General features: G+C 45.8%; 1 protein-coding gene across 2 annotated transcripts in view; it reads left to right on the top strand.

Annotated features, from left to right (window-relative positions):
• The window catches only part of GRIN3B (glutamate ionotropic receptor NMDA type subunit 3B), a 127374-nt gene that overhangs the window by 75127 nt on the left and 41213 nt on the right, over window positions 1–11034 (top strand). The window lies entirely within an intron of this gene.

Genomic DNA, 11034 nt, shown 5'->3' on the forward strand with positions numbered 1-11034 from the left:
TGAGGCGGCATTATCCCACCTGTGTCTGATACTGTGGCTGCTCCGGAGGGGGTGCAGTCTGGTGAGGGGGGCATTATCCCCAGTAGTGGTCTTTGGCACCAAGCACCCCAAGCAATGGCTTGGGGCCCCCAACATCCAGGGGAGCCCCTGCTGCCCTGCTCGCTGCTGTGATCTGAACTGTAACTATGAGCACTCGTAATGAGCGCTCACAGTTACCTGCAGCAGCAGCACTGACAGGGCGGGAGCCACTGGCTCTCTTCCTGTTAGTCACTCTTGTGGCCGTAGGAAGTGTTTTCCCTGCGGTCACAAGTGGCCGCTCTGTCCTTGTGGTGCCAGTGCTCCAGTGACATCACTGGAGCATCGGCGCCAGGACAAGGGGAGCTCGGCCTCTTGTGACCGCAGGGAAAACCCTTGCGGCCACAAGAGTGAAGAGAAGAGGAGACGCCGTACCCAGGTGAGTATAAGTGTTTGTTTTATTGTGTTATATACTATATGGGAGGGGGAGCACACAGGGGCCTGTGCAACTGGGGGAGCGCTCAGCGGGGGTCTATATAAATGGGGGGAGCACACAGTGAGGCTATATAACGGGGAAGACACAGGGGGACAGGGGGGCTATATATAACTGGGGGAGCACACAGAGGGGCTATAGACTACTGGGGCTTCACAGAGGGGTCTATATACTACTTGGGTCAGCACACAGTGGGTCTATATACTACTTGGGACAGCAGAATGGGATCTATATACAACTGGGGGAGCACACAGGAGGTCTATATCCAAGTGGGGGAGCACACAGGGGGGCTATATACTACTGGGGGAGCTCACAGGGGGTCTATATACTACTGGGTTAGTACACAGGGGGTCTATATACTACTGGGGTAGCACACAGGGGTCTATATACTACTGGTAGGGCACACAGGGGGTCTATATACTACTGGGGGAACACACAGGGGTCTATATACTACTGGTGGGGCACACAGGGGGTCTATATACTACTGGGGGAACACACAGGAGTCTATATACTACTGGTGGGGCACACAAGGGGTCTATATACTGCTGAGGCAGCACACAGGGGGTCTTTATATAACTGGGGGGCACACAGGGGTCTATATACTACTGGTGGGGCACACAGGGGGTCTATATACTACTGGGGGAACACACAGAGGGTCTATATACTACTGGTGGGGCACACAGGGGTCTATATACTACTGGGGGCAGCACACAGGGGGTCTATATATGACCGGGAGCACACAGGGGCTCTATATATAACTGGGGGAGCACACAGGGGGTCTATATATGACTGGGGGCAGCACACAAGGGGTCTTTATACTGCTGGAGGAGCACACAGTGGTCTATATACTACTGGGGAGCACACAGGGATCTATATAATACTGATGGAGCACACAGGGGGTCTATATACTACTGGGGGAACCACAAAGGGGTTTTATATAATACTGGAGGAGCACACAGGAGGTCTATATCCAAGTGGGGGATCACACAGGGGGGCTATATACCACTGAGGGAGCACACAGGTGAGCTATATACAAGTGGGGGAGCACACAGGGGGTCTATATACTAGTAAGGGAGCACACAGGGGGTATATGCAACTGGGGCAGCACACGGGATATATACGACTGGGGGAGCACATAGGGGGTCTATATACTTTTGGGGGAGCACACGGGGGGACTATATATAACTAGGGGAACACACAGGCGTCTATACACTACTGGGGGAAGCACACTAGGGGTATATACTACTGAGGGGAAGCACACAAGGGGTATATACTAGTGGTGGGGTGCAGTCTGGTGAGGGGGGCATTATCCCACCTGTGTCTGATACTGCGGCTTCTCCGGAGGGGGGCATTATCCCACCTGTGTCTGATACTGCGGCTGCTCCGGAGGGGGTGCAGTCTGGTGAGGGGGGCATTATCCCACCTGCGTCTGATACTGCCGCTGCTCCGGAGGGGGGCATTATCCCACCTGTGTCTGATACTGTGGCTGCTCCAGAGGGGGTGCAGTCTGGTGAGGGGGGCATTATCCTCCCTGTGTCTGATACTGCGGATGCTCCGGAGGGGGGCATTATCCCACCTGTGTCTGATACTGCAGCTGCTCCGGAGGGGGTGCAGTCTGGTGAGGGGGGCATTATCCCACCTGTGTCTGATACTGCGGCTGCTCCGGAGGGGGTGCAGACTGGTGAGGGGGGCATTATCCCAACTGTGTCTGATACTGCTGCTGCTCCGGAGGGGGTGCAGTCTGGTGAGGGGGACATTATCCCACCTGTGTCTGATACTGCGGCTGCTCTGGAGGGGGTGCAGTCTGGTGAGGAGGGCATTATCCCACCTGTGTCTGATACTGCGGCTGCCAGGGAGGGGGTGCAGTCTGGTGAGGGGGGCATTATCCCACCTGTATTTGATACTGCGGCTGCTACGGAGGGGGTGCAGTCTGGTGAGGGGGGCATTATCCCACCTGTGTCTGATACTGCGGCTGCCATGGAGGGGGTGCAGTCTGGTGAGGGGGGCATTATCCCACCTGTATTTGATACTGCGGCTGCTACGGAGGGGGTGCAGTCTGGTGAGGGGGGCATTATCCCACCTGTGTCTGATACTGCGGCTGCTCTGGAGGGGGTGCAGTCTGGTGAGGGGGACATTATCCCACCCGTGTCTGATACTGCAGCTGCTGTTGGTTATATCTTTATTTTTGGAGTCGGTACAATAATTGAGAAGAAGTTTGCACTCTGGAGATCCAGTTGTGCAGGAGATCTGAGAGGCTTAGGGGCTGATCAGCGGATTCAGGATTGTCACATAAAAGATGATAGGAGTTGTAGTAGATGTAAAAGTAAGACTTTAATCAATGGATGATGCGTTTCAAAGAGAACCCTCAATAGATCTGATGGAAAGGTTGTCCCCTCAAAACGCCTCATACATTGATTGAAGTCTTACTGTTACATCTACTACAACTCCTATCATCTTTCATGTGACAATCCTGAATCTTCTGACCTAACAGACACAAAAATAGAGATACACAGATACAAAAGCATAAAGGTTACATATATGATCTTCTATAGAACTACATTACATAATATACACTATATACATGATACACACACACACACACACACACACAAACAGGCACATTACATAGACACAAACATGCAAACACACAAATGACAAAGATACATAGATCACACACACACACACACACACACACACACACATAACATGCATAATAACATGACACAGATGTACAAACATACACAGAGGACAAAGATGGATAAATATAAACAAACTCACATGTTAAGCAGGGCAGGAAGCTCCAGGAAGTCCTCTTGTCTCCATCTCCACTTTGTCTTCTCCAAGCCAGGCCCCGCAGCTTGCAGACCCTCCCCCTTCTTGTGTGCACCGACTGCACACATATCAACAGGAGAGAAGAGACCTCACTGCAGAGGGGAGGGGGGATGGAGGGGTCCCTGCTGCTGCTCCTCTCTGCATCTTGTGACAGGCAGGAAGAGAGCAGTGGGGAGGCTGGAAGCCGCTGTAAAGGGAGCCGGCCAGGCAGAGAGCAGGGGGATGGAGGGGCCCTGCTGCTGCAGCTGCTTCCCTCTGCATCTTCCTGGTGAGAGGCAGGAAGAAAGCAGTGGGGAGGCTGGAAGCCGCTGTAAAAGGAGCTGGACCACATGGAGTGCAGGGAGAGGGGAGGGCACATGATAAGTTCATAACGGACCCTGATGCTGTTCTTAACTCACCCCAGCAGTGTGGGAGCCAGCAGGGGGCCCCTTGAGCCACAGATACTGGGTAGCATCTAAAGGAAAGGCCCCTCTCTGGCTCCAGGGCAGGGCCCAGCAAGGAAGGGGAGGGGGTGGGGCCCACCGGGGGATCCCCCGACTCCACAGTGGCCCAGTCCGACCCTGCCTCCATGTGCTCGCCAGAGGTAGCCTGACTGCCATTAGGTACCGAAATAAGATCCTCAGACCCCTTGTGAAACCATATGCTGGTGCAGTTGGCCCTGGGTTCTTCCTAATGCAATACAATGCTAGACCTCATGTGGCTAGAGTGTGTCAGCAGTCCCTGATGAAGACATTAAGGCCCCGTTCCCACTGAGGAAAGGTAGCGGAATTGAACATGAACATGTTCATTCTTCAGCGCGGACAGGGCAGAAGCGCGCGCCTCCCATAGACTCCCATTATGAGCGGGAGGCTAACGGCATTCCGCGGCGGACAATTCCGTCGCGGAATTCCGCTACCTTTCCTCAGTGGGAACGGGGCCTAAAGCTATGGACTGGCCCGCCCGTTCCCCAGACCCAAATCCAATTGAGCACATCTGGGACATCATGTCTTACTCCAGCCACCAATGTCACGTTGCACCACAGTCTGTCCAGGAGTTGGCAGATGTTTTAGTCCAGGTCTGGGAGGAGACCCCTCAGGAGACCATCCGCAATCAGGAGCATGCCCAGGTGTTGTAGGGAGGTTATACAGGCATAGGGAGGCCACACACAATACTGAGCCTCATTTTGACTTGTTTTAAGGACATTATATCAAAGTTGGATCAGCCTGCAGTGTTTTTCCACTTTAATTTTGTGCGCAACTCCAAATCTAGGCCTCCATTGGTTAATAAATGTGATTACCATTGATAATTTATGTGCGATTTTGTTGTCAGCACATTCAACTTTGTACAGAACAAAGTATTTAATGAGAATATTTCATTCATTCTGATCTAGCATGTGTTATTTGAGTGTTCCTCTTTATTGTTTTGACCAGTGCATATAACTTGACAAGTCCTACAAAAAAGACAATGTTAGTTGAGATTGGAATACTCTCCAACCAATTGTAGAACCACAGATATGTGGTAATGATAATTTTTTCCATTGACATGCCATGGTCAGTTTTGTAAGTTCAAAGCAATCATGACATTTTTCTGTATGTATGCAATTTAAATTGGAATGTTAATGGTAAGTTATACTGCAGCAAGTAGAGAGGGGCACCTTGCATATTACATTCCAAATTACACAATTCATATTACTTTAAGAGCTATCAGCCTTAAGAAAAAGCCAATAGAGCTAATCAATAATCACTCTTCTAAAAAAAACTGTAACAAGTTTGCCTAAGCATTTAATACTATATTAAGGTAATGCACATTGTGACAGCACACTGTTGATCTGTTTAATTAATTTATTTAATACTGCTGGATCTATAATGCTTTACCATCTAACGTAACAGCTACGCCAAGAATTTAATACCAAGGAACAACAACAAAGCAGGTAATGCTTCATACAATTATTTGGTTTTAAAGCAAATTTTATCCAGCAGGTGCCTATTAGTATATCTACAACTGTCTGAAACACTGATACACTCCAATATAAACCTTTTTTTAAGAGGAAAAAACAAGAATGGGCAATTTCTATAACTGAAATAAGATCATACACTTTGCAGAATCAGCAGATTTCATGTATACAAAGATATTGTTTCCTGGAAGCATTGTTTGAGTAGCCCAGACAAGACCCCACTTGGAGACTTACTTAAAGGGATTGTCTGGGAAAAATGTATACTTAGCCATGTTGTCAGGGCTGTGGAGGGCATGTCCGTAATGTATCCTCACCTGTCCTACTCCACCACCTCTGCTAGTTCCCAGGCCACCCCCTCTGCACTTTCAGTGTTTAACATCCAACAATATCCCATTCCCATAGGAAATGGGCAGTCAGCATAGACTCTATGCTAAGTGGGCATTTCCAGTGGAGCAGCCCATCATCGAATGTTCTGAAAACACTGACGGGGCTAAGCCATGACAGCATGGCAAAGTATGAATCATTCCCAGACAACCTCTTTAAAGTGTACCTGTTCTTACAAAAGTACTGAATGCTCTGAATTTGAAGTTGTGAAATTTAGACAACCAATAACTTTCCAGAATTTTATGGGTGGTCTGAGATAAGAAGGAAGCTTTTATTTTAGCTGTCAGGCATAGACTCTGTCCTATACATAGCACTAGCTAATCACCACCAACACTGAGCCTAAAAATAGGCAGTGAACTGCAAATTAGGTGGAACTGAGGCACCTAGTGGCTGAAAGTTTAACTAGAATTTTGTAAAGCCTAAATCCCAGAAATCTTATTTTGAGCACTTCTAATAACAGATAAGCATAAGTTGTGTAAAATGTCTGTGTCCATTTAAGTTGGGACTGAAAGTCTTAAAACAACAGGCAAGATTACATTTAGGATTTCACTCTGGCAAAACCCAGAGAGAGAGAGAGAGAGAGAGAGAGAGAAATAAAAACAGGTAGGTTGTGCTAAGTGCCTTAACTGCATATACAGTATAGATAGATAGATAGATAGATAGATAGATAGATAGATAGATAGATAGGAGATAGATAGATAGATAGATAGATAGATAGATAGATAGATAGATAGATAGATAGATATAATACTAGGCCAGGGTATAACAATACTTTTGAATCACCTAGTCACCTTTATAACAATCCCTGTCCTGGGGTCCTAATAATGACTCCCTTATTGAGTTTCTCCCAGATGTTTATACTAGACCAGGATAGGAATACCCACAAATAAGACAAGAAAATACACACAAGCTTGTAAGAAGTAAAAATAATGACCCATCAGGATTATTGCAGCAGAACAGGAGTAGTATTATCAGCAGATTAATTGATTGGTTCAAGCGCCCAGGGGGCATTCTCTGGTATCGTAAGAGCCCAGGGACCAGCCCATCTCCTTTCATTTTCTGCACTGCTGCCTACTTGTATTTGCCTGAGATTCTTATCCAGGCCTGCTTGCAATAATTCCAGAATAAGAGGAATATTTGGTTACCTCAGAAGGTGGTTAATTTCACCTTTAAAGTTAAGAGAAGATTTGCAATGTATATTTATTTAAGGGGTTATCCAGTGCTACAAAAACATGGCCACTTTTCCCCCTACTGTTGTCTCCAGTTCAGGTGTGGTTTGCAATTAAGCTCCATTTACTGAGTTTCAAAACCCCACCCAAACTGGAGACAAGAGAGGAGAAAATGGTCATGTTTTTGTAGCGCTGGATAACCCCTTTAAGTAGAGAAAGAAGCCCCGCACCAGTAGCTTGGGTAGATGTTCAAACCTCTGAACACAGCCAGGATCCCTGGAGTAGTATAACCATCATTTAAGCGGTGCTGAGATGAAAACAATCCATATCCCTCTCAGGGAGTGAGACCATGTAGGGGAACTAGTCCAGGACTAGTGCGTTTACCTGCAAGGTCTCCCTCCCTGAGAGAACTTCATGCTGCAATAAACCACAATAAGTCACTACAATTGGTGAGTGCTGGATTTTTCTTTGATATACACATTTGGGCAATGTTCACAAAACGTATGTTTAGCATAAATCACGGCCGTTGTTGCAATTTGCAACAACGGCCGTGATTTATGCTAAACATATGTTGTATTGGAATGAATAGAATCCCGTCCCGTCCAGAGCGTATACACATAGTATTTGCTCCGGCTGGGATTCCATCCGGGCGCACGAAAAACTGACATGTCAATTTTCTCCGGACGATATTCATTAAATAGAGGCCGCACAGAACATGTCAGTTCACACAATGGAGTGTCCAGCTCCAGCTGTACGCTCCATTTTGTGCAGCGGTGAATTGGGATGCGGGTGCACACGGGTGCGCCCGCATCCAAATTCACCAGAAATGAGGATCCTCTGGCCAGTACTGCAGTCAGTACTGTCTGGGATAATCTTCTCTGACACCAGCCGTTCCGTGACCCGGCCGGGTCACAGAACATCCGGTCTCATACCATGTGTGAACATGGGCCTGCAATGTATATGTTGCATAAAACATCACCTTTATTTGTGTTAATTAAAAGCATGACATGGTGGGGGTCTTTTCTATTGCAGTATAAACATTGCTTGCTGGTCAGTTCATTATTGATCGGATGCTGTATTACCATTTCCTGGGTGTTAGCTTTGTATCACTTGATCCAGTCACATCAGGTAAATGTGCATCAGATTATAAAAACTGGCATAAGATATATAACAATCACATGTTACAGGCTTTTTTACTTTCTGTACATGACTAGGAAGGCATCTGGGAACACTACAGGTCGATATACAGCAAATGGTATGTTTCTACTTAAGCCATTCTCCTATGTGAATGGTATGCTGTATTCATGGTATTATGGCCGGTGTCAGCTCCTGGCAAACTTGTGCAAGAGCTAGGGGTTCCTTGTCAGGTACTGCACTCAGCCCTTTAACTGTAAGCGCTAGTAATGAGCAACCACCTGGGGCTGGATGCCTATAGGGGGATAACTTACATAGAAGATTGTATTTATTGGGGAGCCAGCTACCAGGCAGGCTACCTAAAGAGGGGACACTTACATGGCAGGGGCATCTACCTACAGAAGATTACCTACATGGGGATACTCTTTACTGGAAGGACTATCTACTGGGGACCTACCTGAACAAAAAGACCTAACTACTATATGATGCACAGAAGGATCTATCTACTGTATGGGAGAACAGAGAAACCTAGGGACTAAATAGGGGCACGAGGGACCTAACTACTATATTGTGCAACAGAGGGACCTAACTACTATATAGGTGGAACACAGTAGGCCTAATTCTGGAGCAAAGAACGTGATGTTTCTCAAGCTGGTTCGCCAGAGAAGAGTTGTGGCCAGATGAAAAAGAAAGGTGAACAATGATCCAAGAAGATGCCCCCTGTGAATCACTGGATATAAGGGGAAAAGTGGTAGTCCTTTTAGGGGGCCAGTAAACAGTATTGCTGTCCTTATCGAGGGCAAGGTTAAAGGGGTAATTCAGTAAAAAGAAAAAAAAATCTTTCAAATCAACTGGTGCCAGAAAGTGCCAGAGATTTTTAATATAGTTCTATTAAAAAACTCAAGTCTTCCACTACTTATCAGCTGCTGTATGTTATGCAGGAAGTTGTGTATTCTCTCCAGTCTTACACAGTGCTCTCTGCTGACACCTCCACCCATTTCAAGAACTTTTCATAGAAAACCTTCCCTGCTCTCCAGACTGGAAAGAATACACCACTTCCTGCAGGACATACAGCAGCTGATAAGTACTGGAAGACTTGAGATTTTTTAATAGAAGTGAATTACAAATCTTTGCCATTTTTTGCACCAGTTGATTTGAAAGATTTTTTTGTGAATGTAGTTAGAGGTAATCTTTATTTCAGGATAACATGTTACGAAGATTACAGCATCTTTTCCATCAGATCAGGTCTTCAAGGCGCAGCAGCACTGAATGTGACAGGGATTAAACAGGTGGGTATTGCTTTGCTTTTAACACATAAAATAGCATTAGGAGATAGCATAGAAATAGCATAGAAAGCATTAGGAGATATTTTAACCCCTGTCCACTCCACTTTTTCCAGCATCCAGCTTATTAACACAGAACCAACCAAGGACCTGCAGGCCACATCTAGGAAACAAATATGAAATATTCTGTGTGTATGCTATAAAGTCTGATAGAAACACCCCTTTAAATGGTCACTGTTGCATCAACAAACTTTGTAGAACTAAAAAATATAAGTATGGAAGAATCATTGTAACGTATCTGAAAAAAATGACCCTTTCTCCGCTTATCAGGTTCTTTTCCCGCCCTTAGCCCCCATCCTAAATTAATCATTTACCCTGGAATGAAGCTTAGGAACCTGTTTAGTAAAATACCTCAGTGCTGACTGGGCACATACAGATACCTAGCAGTGGCATATCTGTTACTGTACACTACATGAAAGCAATGGCCCACTGCTACACTGATTCATCACAGGCCAGGTTCTTCAGGGGTAGCTACTTTTAAATGCTCCCACACAAATACCTCCAATACATAGTGTTTTGACATGAAGTGTCAAAGTGTCATAGTGTTTTGACATGAAGTGTCACATGTGAGCCACTGGCCAAAAAAAGTTATGGTGGCAACTTGTATAAGAAAGGTCAGTCTGCTACACTTTTTTCTAACAGTAAAAAAGAAGGTATGCTAATGCAGATACCAAGAGGTTAGAGCGGGCCTTTGTGTTTGGGTCACAAAATACTGTTATTCACAAAGGATTGCTGCTCCTGTGGGTAAAGGACAGTGTACTATGATTACCCTGTGCCACAGGAGGGCAGCATGATTTGTGTTAGGGATTTTGAGGCTACGTTCTGAATAATTAGTTGAAGTTTAGTGGTGAACCAGTGCAGAGCCATCTTTCTCTGCTGCATGCCATGGCCCTATGAATGCATTGCATTATTGCGATTGCTCCATTAGTCTTGTTTTAGTTATAAACTATATTTTCCACATAGACACAGTGGATCCACTACAGATATAAGCCTCATAACTGTTTATCACCTTTTTTGTATGCTGCATTGCACTCTATAAACTTTAATACAGTCCCTCAGGCTGGACTGTTGCAGCAGGCAGACTTTTACTGATAAGAGGCATTGTTGATTTCCTGTGTGCCAGGGGTTTAATGTTCAACACAGCATTAAAGATGACTTTTCTAATACTGCTGGTGAATATTACAAAATAAAGCTCACTTATACACATAGTCAAAGATTTGGCCGATTCCTTTGCCATCAGATGTACAAAGCCCCCTAGACAGCAGAAAAATGTTACACTGCAGCAAAGAGGCAAGTATATGGACTTCATCTCTTAAGTGTTCCCAGTATACAGGAGCAGTATAAGTGACATGGCTCCCTAAAAGTATTCCACCAAGAATTGCATTAAAAAAATAAGCCCTGCTGTGTGCGCAAGCTGCAGTATATGGTCACATATTGGGTACCCCCATGCTCAGGAGAAAGTGTTTAAGGGTGCCTTCACACATACCGTATCGCTGCGAGTTTCTCACACATAAATCCACAGTGATACTGATTGCTATAAAGTCAATGTATGTGTATTCTCGCTGCGTGTTTGGTGCAATTATGATGCGTGTTTGGTGCGATTTTTACATGCCAGTTTTGATTTTTACAGGAGAGTTTAACACCACAAAAAACGCAGCTACTTTCGTGCGAGTTTCGTGCGATAAATACGCAGCGATACGATGTGTGTAAAGGCACCCTAAAACATTTTAA

This window comes from Dendropsophus ebraccatus, chromosome 3 (genome assembly GCF_027789765.1).
Source record: "Dendropsophus ebraccatus isolate aDenEbr1 chromosome 3, aDenEbr1.pat, whole genome shotgun sequence".
Lineage (NCBI taxonomy): Eukaryota > Metazoa > Chordata > Amphibia > Anura > Hylidae > Dendropsophus > Dendropsophus ebraccatus.